The sequence below is a fragment of the Macrobrachium nipponense genome, chromosome 5 (genome assembly GCF_015104395.2).
Source record: "Macrobrachium nipponense isolate FS-2020 chromosome 5, ASM1510439v2, whole genome shotgun sequence".
Lineage (NCBI taxonomy): Eukaryota > Metazoa > Arthropoda > Malacostraca > Decapoda > Palaemonidae > Macrobrachium > Macrobrachium nipponense.
In genome coordinates, this window is record NC_061107.1 from 103,122,469 (window position 1) to 103,141,591 (window position 19,123).

The following is a 19,123-nucleotide window of genomic DNA, read 5'->3' on the forward strand; positions in this document are numbered from 1 at the left end:
ACAGTGGCTTAAATATACGAGCTTTTACTATTTCAGCAACCTCATCAAAAACTTCTTTCGCTTTAGTACCAAGTGTTTTTGCCATCAGGGCCTCTCTATGCAAGAAACACTAATTGTTATATTGATATTGATAGGATGGTGTTGCCGTACACACGAGGCAAGACCTTTAGTAGAACCATTCACTGATGGAGCTTCATCAGTACAAACTCCGACACACGAATTCCAGGATAAATTTGATTTCGCAAAATAATTATTTAATTTGTGAAAAAATATCTTCACCTTTAGTAGTGGTAAGCAATTCTTTGCAACAAAGATACTAATTTACAATAGTATCTCCAGTGGCGTGGTGTGTTTGGTCTTGGCCTGCCACCTCGAGTTCAATTCATTGAGGAGTCAGAGATGTGTATTTCTAGTGATAGAGGTTCACTCTCGACGTGGTTCGGAAGTCATGTATAGCCGCTGGTCCCGTTGCTGAATAACCACTAGTACTGGTTCCATGCAACGTATAAACACCATACAAACAAATGAAACGAATAAAGAAGAATAGTTGCGTTTTGTTTGTTATGTCGTTGATTCATCAAATTGTAGTGCAAAGTATGAATCCTGAAGTTTATTACAGCAAATATTTCTTCAATATTGTTAGACATTTCCAGAATACGCTTATAAACAGCATCATTTGGTAATGGACTTTGATTTGTTTGCTTCTCTGCATCGTCTCCTAAAATAGTTTTAACCAACCGTTTACAAGCGGCCAAAATAATAGATTTAGCAAGAGTAGGTGACTTCATTTTTACGATTATCATTTCCGATATTTCATTAGAAGCAATTTGAACTTTCTCAGATATACCATTGACTTTTGAAAGCAACTGCCTGCTTTGTTTGTTGCTCAAGTAATCTTTTGAAATAACTTACGTATTCTCCTTGAAGACTGCAATGTGATGTTTGAATATGCTTACTTAATTTATAGGAAGCATCGAATCGTTTGACATCTTTCATTCACAAACCAAACACGATGGCTGAGGCTGGTTAAATTTCTAGTGGGGCAGGTAACAGAAAAATCGTGCAAATGATGATACAAGCATCAAATTTGGTACAAGTGTCCTCCAAGGTATACATGTACTAATCAAATCTGCCCGATTGACCAATTGAAAATCCAAGATGGTGGCCATTTTCAAGATGGCCGCCATAATAACCACCCGAAGTAGATGTTTTGCTCAGAAATATTTGTAATTGTCTGATTTGCAAGATCTAAGTGTGGATTCCTAGGTTTTGAAGCCTGCTGAACTATATTTTTCTGTTTAAAGGCATTCTGAGACATATTTCTCAAGATGACCACCAAGATGTTTTACATAAGTTTTGTTCTGGCTAGTACATTTTCAAAGTTATGCATACCATGCTGCTGTTTCTCGATCTGCTACTGTTCACATATGCAGCTGCAGAGTTATGTGCAGGGAAGCTCTGCCTGAGAGCACTTGCATCTTCCTATGCAAACCTTCTTAGAGCACACTGTCAACTCTTGACAGGCTGCTGCAATCGGTGGTAGTGTTGCCCAATGTATCTGCCATGCTTCTCCTTTCTGTGTCCACCCCCATTCAGCTGGACTGCTCATGTGCGGATTACAGTGGGTTGCCTGGCCCCAGATGATCCCAGCCTGGTAGGCTGCACGCTTTGCATGTTCTCTGAGGGCTGCCTGTCTTGGTGGAATTGAGTTGTATGGCCTCTGCTTGCAGACAAACAGATCTAGTATTGCTTCATCCACACCAGTGGCTGCGCTTGATCTGTCGTACATGAGGACAACGAATCTTTCCAGCCTCTGGATGTCAAGATCACGAATCATTGTTTGATGCTGGCTGAGACTGATGAATGTCTCAGTATTATCATCAAATACATTCCAAGTCTGCCATGCAGATTTCTTCGCTTTCCCACGGAAGGCAGACACAATGTCACATCCAGTGAATGCCTGAAAGTAGGGGATCCCTCTAGCCTTCTGAAGCCCAATTTCAGAAATTACTTCATGCACTGGAATCCATTGCATATGGGCTCCTTGGCCAAAGGCAATCCACATTTCCTGAAGACCTAGTTTCTAGAAGGATGGCAGTACAGATATTGCTATGACTAGCACATCTGTGTCATTAGCCTTGATGATTATAGACTTGCTCCCATCAGTCGTTGCATCCCTAGCGTGAGCAAATATTCGACTGTCAGATTCTTCATGACAACATGGGGACACAGCATCCAGAGACTTCACTGTGTTGCTAATGGTATCCTCTCCTTTTGTGATGATGACTGTGCTTGTCGTTTCTGCTTCACACATCTTTCCAGCCAGGAGGTGAAACAATTCAGTCTTGTTGCTGGGGTCACGAAGGAAGCTTTTCCAGTTTCCTGGTGTCTTGCTTGTTCTTTTCACTCTTCTTCTGATTCCTTTCCCCCTTTTTGACCTCGTCTCTGATTTCAGACTTGATTTCTTGTATACATCAAAGACTATGTCCACCCGCTTGTACCGAGCACCCTAGGATTCCACTTTTGGGATTATGCCTTCTTTGGCATAGTCATTAAATGTCTTTGGAGTATGTGGAGGTGAGGCATTGATAAGTGCTGAGCCGTCAATGATGACTGTATCTCCCTTTGGTTCTCCCACTGGGACATTCACTTGTGCTTCAAGAATTTCAACCAGCTGTGACTTCTGACACGTAAGAAGCTTGCCGCTGTCACTGAGAGATACAGGGTATGACTAATTTTTGTGCTTGAAGAATTTTTGCAAGTCACACTGTCTGTTCTGGCTTGAGATGAACAGTTGCGAGAATAACTGACAGTCATCTTTTAGGACTATGTTGTCAACTGCTCCAGTTGACAGATTACTCCATCTTCCACATACTGTGCAACAACTGCTTCTCCTAACTCTGTTGAGATTTCTAAGCTCGGTCATATGATATTCTGAGCCCATTCTCATGGATCATTTCAATTATTTGTCTCTTCCTCGTCTTGGCAAACATACAGGCCCATGTACACTGCAAAATGTGGCTCCCGGTCCTTGGAATGCCTGTGGACATCCAACCATTCCTTCCTTGTATTTGGCCAAGCAGTTGCACTGTAGAAGTTGTGATGTAGCAAAGTCTGATTTTGACGCTCCATGAAGGAGTTGGGATTTGATGTCTGCACCATGTTTGATCATGCATACAAACTGAAGCATTGATGGTGGCACAGCCTGTTCTAAGTCTTTGTCATGAAAATAGCTGCTGAAATTCGACTTCTGACGAAGCATGTCTTGTCTTATTATCCCAGCGGCTTTTGCTAGATGGATCGCTTCACCATAATGGGATGCTTCTGATAGGATTGAACCTACATCAGTTTCAACAGCCAACAGAACTTCTCGTCCTAGGTGATTAGCTTGCAGCTGTGGAATGTGCAAAGACAGCTGATCCTTGAGTAGAGTTGGATGAACATCAGGCAAGTCAACACCAAGCTGTTCCAGCCTCTGCTTGTAAAGCTTGGTCAAGTCAGCAAGCTTGAAAATTGGTGGCCTCACACTGGCATTTTTCATCTCGCAGATGTAGGTGACTAGTTCAGAGAAAGCAATTGGATATGCATCCTTCCAGTGTTCCTGTGCTTTTTCTTGCTCCCGCACCTTTAAGTATGCCCGTTCTCGGTTATACAATGCCACCAGACAGCCAGGGTGATATTTCACTTCTTAGGCTACGACATCTCCTGCACTTAGTTTGGGCGAAAAGTTTTGTATTACTGAGTGTTTTGGCACATTCATTTATTCTCCTATTCACTTGCATTGTCATTGCTTCTCTAAGCTCCCCTCCTTTCAGTTTCACAGAAGAAGCATTCTTTTGTTTTAGTTTCTTGGAGCTTTCATGGAATCTTACTTCTACTGCCCTCATCACTAGTACCTACATGACTTGCTCTTTTCAGCTTAGTGTAACTTTGTGTTGTTGAACAGAAGCCTGCAACTCTCATGATATTGTGCCTTATTTTTTCTCAACATTTCTTCTATCCCAGAACTTTTGTCAAGTCTTGCAGGGTCTAGCTTGATTGGTAGCACATTGAGTGAGTGAAACAGAGGAATATTCTTTACCAGATTCGTATATCCATCATCCCCTCTTCTGGCAAGATTGACCTGGGGAGATTTTAGATCTTCTTTCTTAACCTCCTGACATAAGCAACACTTAGTCCAGTCTGTTTTCCATGATTGTCCAGTAGAGTTCGCATCCACGATTACGATGACATTCAGGGTCGAGGGTTTATTCTTTTACCATCCTGTACATGTAATAGTATAATAGGCCTCTTATGTCCTGTAATATACAATAGGCGCTTTCTTGTATGGGATATAACTAGGTTCTTGCACTGTGCCATACACCTAGTCCGATCGTTTATCCAGTGCCATAAGTCCCGAGTGGTCTGTACACCATCCAGATAACTAAAACCCTGTTATCCTTGGTTCGGCTCTCCTGCGCTGGCACATCCTGTCCATTCAGGTGCGGCTGCCTAACTGATTTGTGGTTGATTAGGCAGCATTTGGGGTACTAGTAGGTTGTTGCAGTATGATGCCAACATAAATTTCCTACTTAGCTGACACTGAACCCCATGCTGAGTTTCACAGCAGTGATGTCACCAATGTGCCTTGGACTAGTGCCCGACAATCACTCCTTTAATACAGTGCCTTAACCATGTTATAAACTAGAAAATATACATCAGCAGGCTTAAAAACATAGGAATCCACACTTAGATCATGCAATTCGGACAACTACAAATATTTCCAAGCAAAACATCAACTTCGGGAGGTTATTTTGGCGGCCATCTTTAAAAATGGCCGCTATTTTGGATTTTCAATTGGCCAATCGGGCAGATTTGATTAGAATCCCTTGGAGAACAACTGTGCCAAATTTGATGCTTGCATCATCATTTGCACGATTCTTCTAAAAAATTGCTCTTATCCCCCCCACTGGTCATCTCCAACCCACGTGAAGCCATAACTTAAAAAATTACTTTTGTCGTATTTACGGTTGAGTCTACTCAATTTTTCTTGGCTGGAAGATCCATGCCACTTAAAATAGTTTCATTATTGGAATCAAGTTTTTCATTGGTACGATTCTAGTTTAAAAATCTGTTCATTGAACGAGAACTTTGAAAAGTCATATAGCAGCAATTGGATATCTACTCTACTGACTGACCACAATCGCAGAAGACTTCGCATTTATAGATCTCAGAAAGAGATCATTGTTCCGAATTATGAACCCCCTTTAACCTGTCATTCACCATATGGTGATTATATATCACTAACCTGGAATACTGTATATTGGTTTAGTCCTACTTAATTCTATTGCCACCTGACCTCAGGGGATATTAACTTTGTCCTTTTCATTTACCGTATGGTGAAGTCCCTTTTATATCTATGGTTAGTCATTACCCTGGATCAATAGGCTTAAGAACAAAAAATCACCTTTAACGGTTGTCATCTTCAGCTAACATTTCAAAAGAAGGTCAGCAGGATATGGAATCATAGTGAATATCTTTTTTCAAGAAAGGTACAAGGAGGTTGAATAAAGTCCTCCTTGAGGTCAGTAATGAACGATTTAAATCTCCAAGGAAAGGAAAAGGGAAAGGATTATCCACTGCTTCTTACAGATTAATCCACTGGATTTCCCATGCAGTTCAAAATGCCAAGCGGCGAAAACTTTTAAGCTGCTTCATACTTTCATGGTCTCTGCCAAGCTCACCTCCTAAGTATTCCTGTAGTACAATTCGCTCCCGTAAGTAGTAGTTATGCAAATAACAACATGCCAACGCTATTATTGAATTAAGCTATGATAGGGAAAAGGTGAATGGTAAACAAGAAGCTAACACACTCTCTCTTTAGAGTTCCGGAAGCTTTCTGAACTTATTTAGCGCTCTTGATTGAAAATATCGTATTTGATGTAGTTTCATTGTGCAGAAGGCTTCACTGGCTTACCCGTTAAAGAAACAGATCACCAAAGCACCATCCTGACCCTCGCAGAAGCATAGAGGAAGCTGTCATGACAGCCAGTCATAATCCTGGTTCAGAGATGTGTGTGTTTTTATTTATTTATTTATCTTTTTTTAGTGCACCACTCTTATGGTAAGGTCACACATTCACGTATCAACGCATGCACGCCCACGCATGAGCGGAAATTGGTAGTTGGCAACAGCTTACGTCAGTAAACCGTAAATGTTCCGTAAAACATACGTAAAATCGTGGACGTACGGTGACGGGTCGTCCGGGCGCTAAGCTCTGCCCACTGGAGCGCCATAGCCCACTCCAGTTATGAAATGTTCAAAACAAGTCATTGGTGGTCACGCCAAATGTCACCTGACGTAGCTCCAGGCATTGCACATGGGACTCACGGTGACTGCAGCGGGGTAGACGCTGTGGTCACCAGCTTTGTTCACCGCCGCTGTTTTCTTCCCGCCGCGAAGCACGTGGGCCTCTTAATTGCACTGTAGCCTACGGGGAAACCGATTCGCGCATTTACAATCCTGTATGACGAGGCAACGCTGTAGCTTGGTATAAAAGGTCAGGTCGGCGCCCTCAGGTCAGCTGTTGTTTCCGTCTCCGAGACCAGCAGTCTCCTCCAAGGACTCTCCACAACGCCCTTCAAGATGCCGAACCTCACAAAACGACCAAGGAAAGGACCATCAACGTCACATCTTCTTGCAGGACCTTCTTTCGGCCCGGAGAAGACTCCTACAGCCACTTCTGCAGACACTCAGGGAGAGGGAAATGTCATCTTCCACACAGGAGTCGGAGTCGGATGGGATACAGTGATGACAGCGACATGAAAACTCTCAATGAAGCTAACCCCATTGACAACTGACAGAACGTTACCTTGATCGAGAAAGAGGACAGCCAAGACGTCGAGGACGACGTGCCACTGGGGTGTAAGAAGAACCTCTGTGTCATCCTGTCGGATGAAAATGAGAGGCTGGTGGGTGAGTGGCTCGAGCACGAGGCCCAATTCATATACAACACGGGGATGGCTGCCTACAAGGACAAAGCCAAGGTGTGGAAGGCCTTTGATGACAAGGGCAAGTCACTTAGGCCACCAGTGACTGGCAACGTGCTCCGGACGTGGTTCCCGTCCGTCAGGAGCCGCTTCGGACGCCTCACCGCCGAGAAGAGTGGCCAAGGGGCAAGCAGACAACTGACAGACCGGGAGAAGTGGATACTGAACATATTCCACTTCCTCAAGCCCCACATCGTCCGTCAGAAGAAGCCCAAGATGTTGGGACTACCAATGGTATGTATATTATGTCTGACTTAATTTTTTTTCATCTGTTGAATTTACAGTACATGCAGAATTCTATCAAAGTGAATTTACAACCTTGATTTTCAACGCAAAATCTTGGGGATGTGTAAGACTTTGCCGGGTCAGTTCCAGGTAGGCGTCCGACCTTGCTTGCGTTGCGCGTACATTTGCGGCGCAATTGACGGTGCTGGCTTAACGTCCGTCAGTCCGTGTCCTGTTTACCAGCTGTTCAAGGTCATTTCACCACGATGATGCCCATGATACACATACGTGGGCATACGCCGTCGTGATACGTGAATGTGTGACCCCAGCATTAGAAACCCTACCACGTATAGGTACCAACATCTATCATCATTCATAGCTTGCACTGAGAACTGACATTGATACAATATTGAATGTACATTGAATTAAATGGAATATAGAATCTAGGCCAAAGGCCAAGCACTGGAACCTATAAGGTCATTCAGCGCTGAAACGGAAATTGACAGTAAAAAGTTTGAAAGGTGTAATAGGAAAGCCTCGCAGTTGCACTATGAATCACTTGTTAGGAGAGGGTGGAAAGTATGATGGAAGAAAGAATATGAAAGGAGGTAGGGTAAAAGGAACGAAAGGGGTTGCAGCTGGGAGTCGAGGGCATGCTGCAAAGAACCTTAAGTAACGCCTACAGTGCACCGCATGAGGTGCACTGCCAGCAGTACCGCTTACGGTGCTGAATGTACATTTGTACATACTAACTCGAGCCATCCAGGGGCTGTTTTATAATTAGCATGTTAGCCTTCATGGACCCCAATTCAGTGGTAATAATGCCATTTTACTATAATTTCACAATTTACGTCTTTCTATCCACTCACTGGTATCTGAAAGAAAGAGACGTAAAAAAAAGTTGAAGATTGTCATTATCATATCTGCTGTTCGAATGGAAGATTGTCATTTTGCAGTGATTGTTTGTTTTTCTGTTTCAGAGCAATGGATGTCAGAGTTATCGAAAAATTTGTATAATAATTTCATATTTGCTGACAATGGTGTTAGACCATGAATGAGCGAACAATTATTAAAAGATTGCGCATAGCGCCTGGTTATCTCATTGGTCACCCCTTTCAGTATTGATCAGATTCAACTTTATCCAGCTTCTTATGAGAAAAGGCATAATTTTTTTTAAAGAATCATTCTTTACATTACATTCTAATAAACAATAAAAAAAAATATTCATCTGCACAGGGAAAAACATATTTACCGTATTCCAACCGACTGAAAAGAAAATCTGATCAAGAATAGTGCTCACTGTTTTATAATGAAAAATTCTCTCTCTCTCTCCTAAGCAGGTTGGCAAATACTGGAAGCCAAAATTGCTGTCAGTCCTACTGGCTCTCCTGGCAACAAGCAGCGTGTCACCATGATGTAGCTGAAATAACTGAATCTACTTTTCTTTCTTTTTACTTTTATAGCGATCAAGCTTTGAAAAAGAATCCATTCTTCCCGTTCAGATTCGAGGTTGTTTCAACTCTATATGTATACATATTGAAAATATTAGACTCAAACTTTCGAAGGGTTTGCCTTTATCAGATGATTAGGACTTTTAAGACGCATGACTTGCAAAATAAAAACTAGTTCCAGCCAAGGTTTAACTTGCCCTTCGAGACCACGGCCAGATGATGCCGAGTGGCGCTGACGCCTTTTCCCAGACGTTATCCATATTTGCTCGAGTGACGGTGCATCTGTTGTTCTTCTCAGAGTCAAAGTTTGACTCTGGTTCTTCTTGGATGTGATATCGTTAACCGTCTATCCCTAGTGCTCCGTGTTTAGTGTTCCATTACATTTCCAAATATCTACATTACTGCACATCATTCGCTAAGTATGCTATGAGGTTGTCGTATCTGTGTATCACATTGTGTTAGAAAGCTGCTCGATCCACTCTTATTGTGAAGACTGAGAGTATAGTGTAAGAGCTAGGGAAGTTCTGTTGGAATTTTGAGAGCCAGAAATTTTGTTTTGTTTAGACAGTTTTTACTATCAATAGTGAATATAAAAAAAAATTGGTCACGTGGTCTAACCAGTGGTCATTTTTTAGAAATATCCGCCATCTTGATTTTTCATGGGAATTATTTTTTGAAAATTAATATGCTTGGAATATCAGGGTGTGGCATGTCATTTTATTATTTGTTTTCCCTTATGCTGAGTTCAACAAAGGCATAAAATGAACTCTAAAAGTGATAGCAGTTTTTATTAATGTTCTTGTTCAAAGAAAACAACATAATGAAATAAAAAAAAAGTTTGTTGAAAGTATTAATTTTCAGATGAAGGGTTATACACTAATTGATCTTCGTGATGAACTTATAAAACAAAATCCTACACTTACAATATCAAACAAAGAAATCAAGTACATAATCATTGAAGTATATGGTAATATTGTATGTTTTGCATACCCGAGGGAAAAGTCACTTTCCCAGGTTGTCTATGCATCTAACGTTGACTATGGTTTGGTTGTAGATAAAGTTCGATCTTGTGATGCTATTAAAAATTGTGCTGCCAAACTCCGTGAAGAGGCCAAAAACTATGACTTCATATTAGATGAAAAATTTTGTGATGCAAATAACCTAACAAGAGCTCAAATCGAGTATGAACAATGGACGGCCTAAGCAGTGCGACAAGTTCCTACTGGCAATAGCACCGTCATTCATTAAATCAGCAACTACTCAACGTAGATGTGATGCATTGTTTCAGGTTGCTTGTTTAATAATTTACAATGTATTAAAAAAAACACCACGGCATATCGCCAATGTTCAAGCTATTCACAATTTAAGTAGATCAAAAACTTTGCTGCAGCTACGATGATGTCCTACGCCAAGACCGGATACTAACAAATAGAACCGTCATCAGGGCGGAAGGACACCGACACATGACACAGTACTAGTTTTGCTCCAAGATCGTCAAAAGGAGATTTCTTCTCTCCAGCAGGATATCATATCAAATGAAACCGATCGTCTCGAAAACTCTACTGGTATGTTTGATATTGATGGTATACACATATTCACAATAAGGAAATCGGAGCTCAGAAGCTTTTGTGCTACCACAAGCCAAAAAGCACTTTCAAGTGCCTTTTTGCCAAGCAGTGATTTAAGTACGCTAACTGAAATAAGAAAGGGAGGAAGAGATGTGGATCTTGTATGGTTTCTCTCACGATTTGAATGTACCTCAGCTCGAATTACCCGATGAAGTAGAAATACCATCAAGAAATGTTTTAATGAGTGCACTGGCTAGCCATCCATCTCATCGGACATTTACTGGATTTACTACAATCCTGCCGTATCCTGCAACACAGTAGGATTCAATTCATACATCAATGGTAAACTTCCAAAATGTGCTGCATCAGCTAAATCTTCAAGAGGGTTCTTTGTGGTTGACGAGGGAGTATATCACATAGCTTAAGAAATACAGCTGATTCATCCAGAAAAGTTTTCCAATATATTTCTTGGTCTTGGCGGATTCCACCTACAAAAAGTGGTGTTGTCATGCATCTGGCTGTACTTTAGAAATAATGGGGCTTCTGAAATCATTGTCGAGGCTGAGACAATGGGCCCACGTTCAGCAGAGAGGGCTTTAAATGGCAACCATTATGCTTGGGCAATCAGATTAATTGGAATGTTGTGTGAAGTCATGCAAACACTTCATTGGAGAGCATTCCTGGATCAGTGTAATAAAGCAACGTACTCTGCGTTGTTTTCAGTCATCAAAATGTCTGCAATTATCAGTGAATGTATATCTATGTTTATCAGATAAAACCAAAACTGCTCCCAACAACCTGAGTGATATCCAAACAGAATTTTAGGAATTCAGAGAACCTGGTGTGAAGGAGAGTGGGGTATTTTGTTACTGGGGCCAGTTTGCCTACACTTGTACTGCTTCTTTGAGACCTAATTCGAGGAGACAAAGAAAACAACTTTGATTTACATGTATACAGCATAGGGAGTGTTTACCACTGTTCTTTTCCTTCGACAGAACAAATTATGCGCGTTGGTGCACTTTATATTATGATGATTGTTTGAAACTCGAAGGTGTGCTTCAAGTATATTACTCTTTGTGCGTGAGAGAAGAAATCTCCTTTTGAGGACTGTAAGTTGTGGTATATCTAATCTCATAACTGGGGCGAAAATGGATCCATAAATATGTCAGTATATACACCATGTCCACGAAAAAGGTGAGACTGCTTACCAAATATATGTCAAGGAAAGACTGACTGAAAAATCTAAATACATTATAGATCCCATTCACAAAATGTTTCCTAAAAAACAGAAAGTAAAATCTGCCCTTGAGTCTGCACTGAAGGAAACATGTGATACGTTACGATGGATAGAAATAGCACGTTCCAGAGGCTTCAATGCCGAAACATTACCAATGCATGAACTCACATCCACGTCTCTACTACCTGACACCTGATGGATTTTTAAAGAAGCCAGAAAAGGCACAGATGAGTAAAGAACTTGAAAGTAAGTTTTTAGAAAAAGATGAAATAATGGCTAATCATCCAGCATCACAGGAGAACACAGCTGTAATGATTGACTTCATGGCATATGCATGAAAATTGTATGTTAAAGTGCTAAAATGTAAGACCTTCGGAGATTACTTTGACAACTTATGGAGATATTTTGTGAGACGTTCAGAGGGAAGCTTGCATATTGATATTGTTTTTATTTGTATGAAGAGAAAAGTCTAAAACACTGGGAACAGCTTAAGAGGAAAAAAGTGGATCCTATTGATGTAATACCTAACAGTCCAAGTACACCTCTTCCTGTTAATATGGAAACGTTTTGGGCCTCAAGCCAGATCAAAAAGCTTTTCAAAGAACTGTTTGTAGAGTGGCTTGTAAAGCAAGGAAACCACGAAAAACCCGTGTATTTGGGAGGGGGCCACAAAGTGACGCCAAAGATGTGCATCAATTTGACGAAGGATTCTGCAACTTGGATACCATCACTCCAATGTGAGTGTGAGGAAGCTGTTGATAGGATTATGAAACACATAGAAAACTGTGTCAACAGACCTTGTTGAAAGAGTCATAATTGCTTCGGCTGATACGGACGTCTGATCTCTGCACTATACCACTTTAAAATGAGTTATCAGAAAGGTGGCCTGAAGGAACTCGTTCATCTGTCAAATATATACCACTTCACAAAATTATTGAAAACATGGACGACCTACTTGTAAACATTCTACCTGCAGTGCGCAGTCTAACAGGTTGTGATACAACAAGCAAGATAAAGCTCATGGCACTCAAAACGCCTGTACACTCGGGGAAACTTTTGGAGGAAACTTTTGGAGGATTTTGGGGTTGCTGCTTTTGATGAAGAGATGATACCAAATACTGAACGATTTATTGCTAAGGTACCTGGTTCATCAAAGTTATACTGTGATGGTGTGCAATTTGAATAATACCGTCAGGCAAAGAATCTCAGCTTTTCTAAACTTTGTCCCCCATCATCAACAATGATGTTTCACATCAAGCATGCATACCTTCAGTGCTACGCGTGGATGAATGTGCTGGAGAACCATTCATCACTGGACCCTCTGAAATATTGGTATACAGGAAATTTTCAGCCTATCATAACAACAGAACTTGTGCAACCTCCTGAATTTACATCACCTTGCACCTGTCGGAAATGCGCACAATCTGCTGTTTGACCTTGCAGAGACTTTTAGCTAAAACCGTTGTTGTCCATTTTGCAAATGTAAATGAATGAATTTATAATTAAATTTTGAAGAATAATGTGGAAATACTGTACAACACAACATTTGCAATAATGAAATTATGAAATGATTTCTCATTAATGAAATTATTTCTCATTAGTTCTTAAAATCGAAAACAGAAAAATTAGGCGTATTGGCGCTAAAAACTACAAAAAATCATTTGCTATCAATTTTAGAGTTCTTTTTATGTTTTTATTGAACTCAGCATACAGGAAAACCTACAAAATGACATGTCACACCCTATATTCCCATCTTATTAATTTTCAAAAAATTTTCCTTGAAAAACAAGGATGGCGGAAATTTCTCAAAAATGACCACTGGCCAGACCATTTGACCAATTTTTTTTCTTACTAACTATTGATAGTAAAAACTGTCTAAACAAACAAAATTTCTGGCTCTCAAAATTCCAATAGAACTTCTCTAGCTGTCGTAATAAGAGAGAGTTAGCATTTAGGCAAAATATTAACTATAGACAGAATTTTTCTGCTCTTCGCGGTCATAATTTCATTATTGCGTTTTTCCTTCCAACTGCTGATTTACTGTTTCACTACGTGGGAGCCTTTCACTTTGCTTTTTTATTCATGTAACAACATGCATGCTGTTTTCTGCAAAGGCCTGCTGGGTAAGATCATATTCATGTATGTAAAATTTAGAATGGACGAAACAACCCTGACATTATTATTATTATTTTGTTGAAAATAATGGAAGCGTTCAACGAATTAATCTTAAACCAGGTCTTTTCGATTCTGACTCAGCAAGAAAATAAGTAGAAGTCCAATTTTCCTATTTGCCAAAATTAATGATAAATATCCCGATTTTGGCAAATAGGAAAATTGGACTTCTACTTATTTTCTTGCTGAGTCAGAATCGAAAAGACCTGGTTTAAGATTAATTCGTTGAACACTTCCATTATTTTCAACAAAATAATAATAATAATGTCAGGGTTGTTTCGTCCATTCTAAATTTTACATACATGAATAGGATCTTACCCAGCAGGCCTTTGCAGAAAACAGCATGCATGTTATTACATGAAAGAAAAGCAAAGTGAAAGGCTCCACGTAGTGAAACAGTAAATCAGCAGTTGAAAGGAAAAACGTAATAATGAAATTATGACCGCGAAGAGCAGAAAAATTCTGTCTATAGTTAATATTTTGCGTAAATGTTAACTCTCTCTTAGTACGACAGCTAGAGAAGTTCTATTGGAATTTTGAGAGCCAGAAATTTTGTTTGTTTAGACAGTTTTTACTATTCAATAGTTAGTAAAAAAAGGAAAAAAAACAAAAAAAAAATTTGGTCAAATGGTCTGGCCACGTGGTTCATTTTTGAGAAATTTCCGCCATCCTTGTTTTTCAAGGAAAATTTTTTGAAAATTAATAAGATGGGAATATAGGATGTGACATGTCATTTTGTAGGTTTTCCTCTATGCTGAGTTCAATAATATCATAAAAAGAACTCTAAAATTGATAGCAAATGATTTTTTGTAGTTTTTAGCGCCATTACGCCTAATTTTTCTGTTTTCGATTTTAAGAACTAATGAGAAATAATTTCATAATTTCATTATTGCAAAGGTTGTGTTGTACAGTATTTCCTCATTATTCTTCAAAATTTAATTATAAATTCATTCATTTACACTTGCAAAATGAACAACAATTAAAGACTATGAGCTTCTACAAAAAATATAAGAAAATTGAACCAATATTCGTCCAGCTTTAAATGCAGTATTTGGTACTTTCATCAATATTTCTTAAGAGTGAATTTTATATAAAATGAGGCGAATTTTAAATATCACCTTCTAAGGCTCAAAATACTTTATATAAATACCTGCCAAAGAAAAACAAATATATATTCAGACGTGTCAAATGAATTAGATGTGATGAAATGTATAAAAATATGTCATGTGCCAACGGTCCAGTAACTCTTAAGTTTCTTATATTTATAAACTAAGAAACACCCATTCACATTTTTGACAGTTCTTAAGAATCTATCGGGAACTTTTAATTCGTTGAGTTTCTGAGAATGCGTAGCAGTTGTGCCAGCACAGGTTCATGCTTCGTGAACGGTGTATATGTATATAAGAATATATTTCCCGTTTATGTAGAAGAGAATGGCAGCTTTCAATGAATTAATCTTATAAAGGGTCTTATCTGACTCAGCGAGGTCTGAGTAGAAGTCCAATATTCATATTTGTCAATATCAGGATATTTGTCATTCATTCATAGGTTAAAATATTTTATCAAATTAAAAATATTTCATCTTTTATTTTATTTTAATTCTGAAAAAAAAAAAAATATATATATATATATATATATATATATATATATATATATATATATATATATATCATGCGTGTGTGTTTGTGTACAAATATATATACATATGTGGGTGTGTACGTGTTGCGCTTGTCTGTTTCCTGTAATAATCATAATACTGCATTTCAAAATGATTGTCGGTAATCACTGTTAACAAATAGCTATTATAAGTCAATATCCTTATAAAACAATAACTCCTGAACGTATCTACCACCGCAAGATGCTAGTGATATAATTCGAGATGACCTTCCATTTTTCTTCTCTGGTTCTGTAATGTAATTTTCCAATTTGCAGAAGATGCTCCTTCGAAGGATTCTTTGTGTCCTCATCTCGTGGACGTTAATGGGAGAAGTCACCGGAAAAGCACTTCCTACGGACACTGGTAGCTACTTATTACTTTCAAAAGTACTCACTAGAGACTAAACATAGTGTATAATTGTTTAGATGTTTGAGAGACTTCTATTTCAGCTTTTCCGGAAACCATCTTGTCATTTTAACAGAATCACATGAAATAAATACAGTCAATTCTCGAAGACGAGAATCAGGAATTCCCTTAGCTTCCCATTTGTATTCCAGAAGACATGATGAAGATATAGAATAAAACTGGGGAGCTGATTAATTTATTAACTTTTTTTTTTTTTTAATAAGCAAGATCTCTTCTTTCTGTATTTCCCTTTACCTTATTTTTCGGAAGCTTGAATTCTGAATCCGCGGGGATCTGATCTTGCTTGTCCTCCCCCGGGTGACAGTAAGGAAAACATGATAGAGCCACCCACCCCCTGCAAAACGGTTTGTCCGGCCCGGTGTGTCGGAGTACGTAGGGAAGATATCCACCCTCCTGCGCACCTGTTTGTCCGCACTGGGTGGGGAGGGTAGGGGAGACAGCAGCCACGGGTTCCAGCGCGTGTAGCATGCGCCAATAAGCTCGTATTACTACTAATAATAAGGGTATCGAAAGGAGTGTTGGGAATTCCTGATTCCCTCTTTCCTTCGAGACTTGACCCTTATTCATTTCCTGTGATTCGGTTATGTTCAGTTAAACTGACAAGATGGTTTCTGGAAAAGATAGAAGTCTCTCAAACATCTTCTATTCCTCTTTTCATAAACGTGATTTTGACAGGTTCCATAAACGGGAAATATATTCTTATATACATATACACCGCTCACGAAGCATGAACCTGTGCTGGCACAACTGCTACGCATTCTCAGAAACTCAACGAATTAAAAGTTCCCGATAGTATTCTCCAGAACTGTCAAAATGTGATAAGTGTTTCTTAGTTTATAAATATTTGTAAGAAACTTAAGAGTTACTGGACCCTTGGCACATGACATATTTTTATACATTTCATCACATCTAATTCATTTGACACGTCTGATATATGTTTGTTTCTGTCAGGTATTTATATAAAGTATTTTGAGCCTTAGAAGGTGATATTTAAATCGCCTCATTTTTTATAAAATTCACTCTTTAGAAATATTGATGAAAGTACCAAATACTGCATTTAAAACTGGGCGAATATTGGTTCAATTTTCTTATATTTTTGTAGAAGCTCATAGTCTTCATTCTACGTTACTCTTTATCCTCAGGCTTAACTCGATCAGGAGAACCTGGCCCTAAAGACTTCCCCTCAATAGGGACTGAGTTACTCAGTCCCGAACGCCCAAGTGGTCTGCCTCCTGTGGGCGCTGCGTTCAACGTCGAATCGAGTGACTGCATTAAAGCGTGTCAGACGAGGTCCCACGATGGAAGTTGTGTTATAGATGACTCGTGCTGTTCTGAGACATTCTCAGGAGAAACCTACCTGAAGTGTGTCATTGGTTCATGAACGGATCTATTGTTAGTAATTTGCTTTAACAAGGTTTGTGCAGATTTTTGCTGAGCCAGTTCAACTATTGTCATTTTCATTTCACTTCTCGATGTGGCATCTCCTTTAATTTGTACAAAGGTATAGCCAGGTGTAAGATAACCTTTATTGAGAAAAATAGTTTAATATTGGTTTTATGAGATATATTTAGTTAAAAATCAAAGAGGCAACCATATGATTAGGAAATTATATTCTTCCAAGTAGCTTTTTTTCCTTAATATCTCAAACATTGTTGGTCACGTTTTACTGTCATCCAAAAGTCAATTTCACATATAACCGAATGGCAAGGAAATAAAAGCATTTCTGGATGAAAGTCTATGATCTATGGTTTGAATCCGTTATTTGTCTTATTTCAATATGTCAAAATTTAGTTTCATCTAATTTAACCGTTGGTCATTTTCACTCTAATATTCTGCAGAGGAAGGCAATTTTTTACTTCAAAAATAAACTGTATAAGTCTGTGAAGATAGGTAAGAAATGAAAGAGCACAAAGTTAAGTCTCTTGTTTAATTTTCCATGGTTTTTGTTGTAATGTGAATAATCTTATGGTGTTTACTTTAACAGGGTACCACATCAAGTTATTAGACGCGAACCTATCTAAAAAAAAAAAAAAAAAAAGAACTATGACAAATGAAAATAACTGTATCCGATCTTTACCACACGCGCGCAGAATATAATATATATATATATATATATATATATATATATATATATATATATATATATATATATACCTTCCCGATTGCGACCTACCATAGCCGTCTACGTATCAACTACTAATTCAATGCTGATGACTGCAGAAGCACGGAAGATTCAACAAGCATTTACCAAGCTTTCTGGCTCGCTCACGAATCGAGCTGGGAGCTTTTGCTGGTGAGGTGAGGTCTGAATCACCTAACCATAGGATCATGAGTGAAACCCATTCCATCCCCCCCACCCCACCCCACCCCCACCCCCCTATACACAGGGATGGACGTATAAATAAGATATTCAGAAAATAAGTGAAATGAAATATGATTAAACAAATAAAAGAGATATCAGTAAGTCAGCCAGCAGTCGCCTTCTAGCCAGGGGTTAGCGGAAAGATAAGTATCACGTAAGGGGGAAATTTAGAACTTCTGTCCATCTGACCTGATTTGGTCATCTCCTTTGTAAGCAGATCATGGGGGGTAATTCTAAGAAATAGCTCCGCACGGGGATACCATTTGTAAACGAAATTTTTTAACTGAGCCACATAGAAAATGGTGTAATATATGATACAGTACAGACGAGATACATTGAGAATTTACCGTCTTTTGTTTATATTTTAAACAAACAAAAGAGTCGTGAAGCCCCAGATGTTTAATTCCAGCCCCTTGGGGAATAACGTAAAAACACAAACAGATGACGATGAATTTCTCACACTATTTCGGTAGATTTTCCAGGTTTTCTTACCTATACTGCATCATATACACCCTATCCTATGTTGTTTAGTCAATAGATTTTATCAGTAAACAATAACTCGGGGCTCTGAAAATGACCACTATAAGCAATCACTTATCAGCCTCTTCCAGGTACGTAAAAGAAAAAGAAAGAAAGAAAAGAAAAACAGAACGGCGGACGACAAAGTAGTGAATTGTTTTCATGCCAGTTTTCGAACGTTGAATAAAAGACCTTTCTTCTTTAAACAAATGCCTCCGGAGTGGCGACGAATAGAGATTCTGGGCGACTTCGTCAACGACGGATTTTTTGAACTCGCTCTGTCGCGTTAATTTCCTTTTAACGAGCTTCGGTGCAACAGGGTCATTCAAGAGTTCGTTGCTAATTTTCTTCTTCGTTGCTAAAATTAGTACCCGGGAACGATTTCCTCACATCTTTGGGTTCTGGGTTCGTTGCTTATTTGCAAATATACCAGAGAGAGAGAGAGAGCGGGAGAAAGCGAGAGAATCTGATGAATTTT

At 39.1% G+C, this 19,123-nt stretch overlaps 1 long non-coding RNA gene across 1 annotated transcript; it reads left to right on the top strand.

Moving 5' to 3' along the window:
• The first annotated feature begins 8,905 nt into the window (after positions 1 to 8,905).
• On the top strand, positions 8,906 to 17,681 carry LOC135215558 (uncharacterized). Its single transcript, XR_010314726.1, has 3 exons — positions 8,906 to 9,123; positions 15,614 to 15,701; positions 16,907 to 17,681. It is a non-coding gene; the product is annotated as an uncharacterized LOC135215558 (long non-coding RNA).
• The last annotated feature ends 1,442 nt before the right edge of the window (positions 17,682 to 19,123 follow it).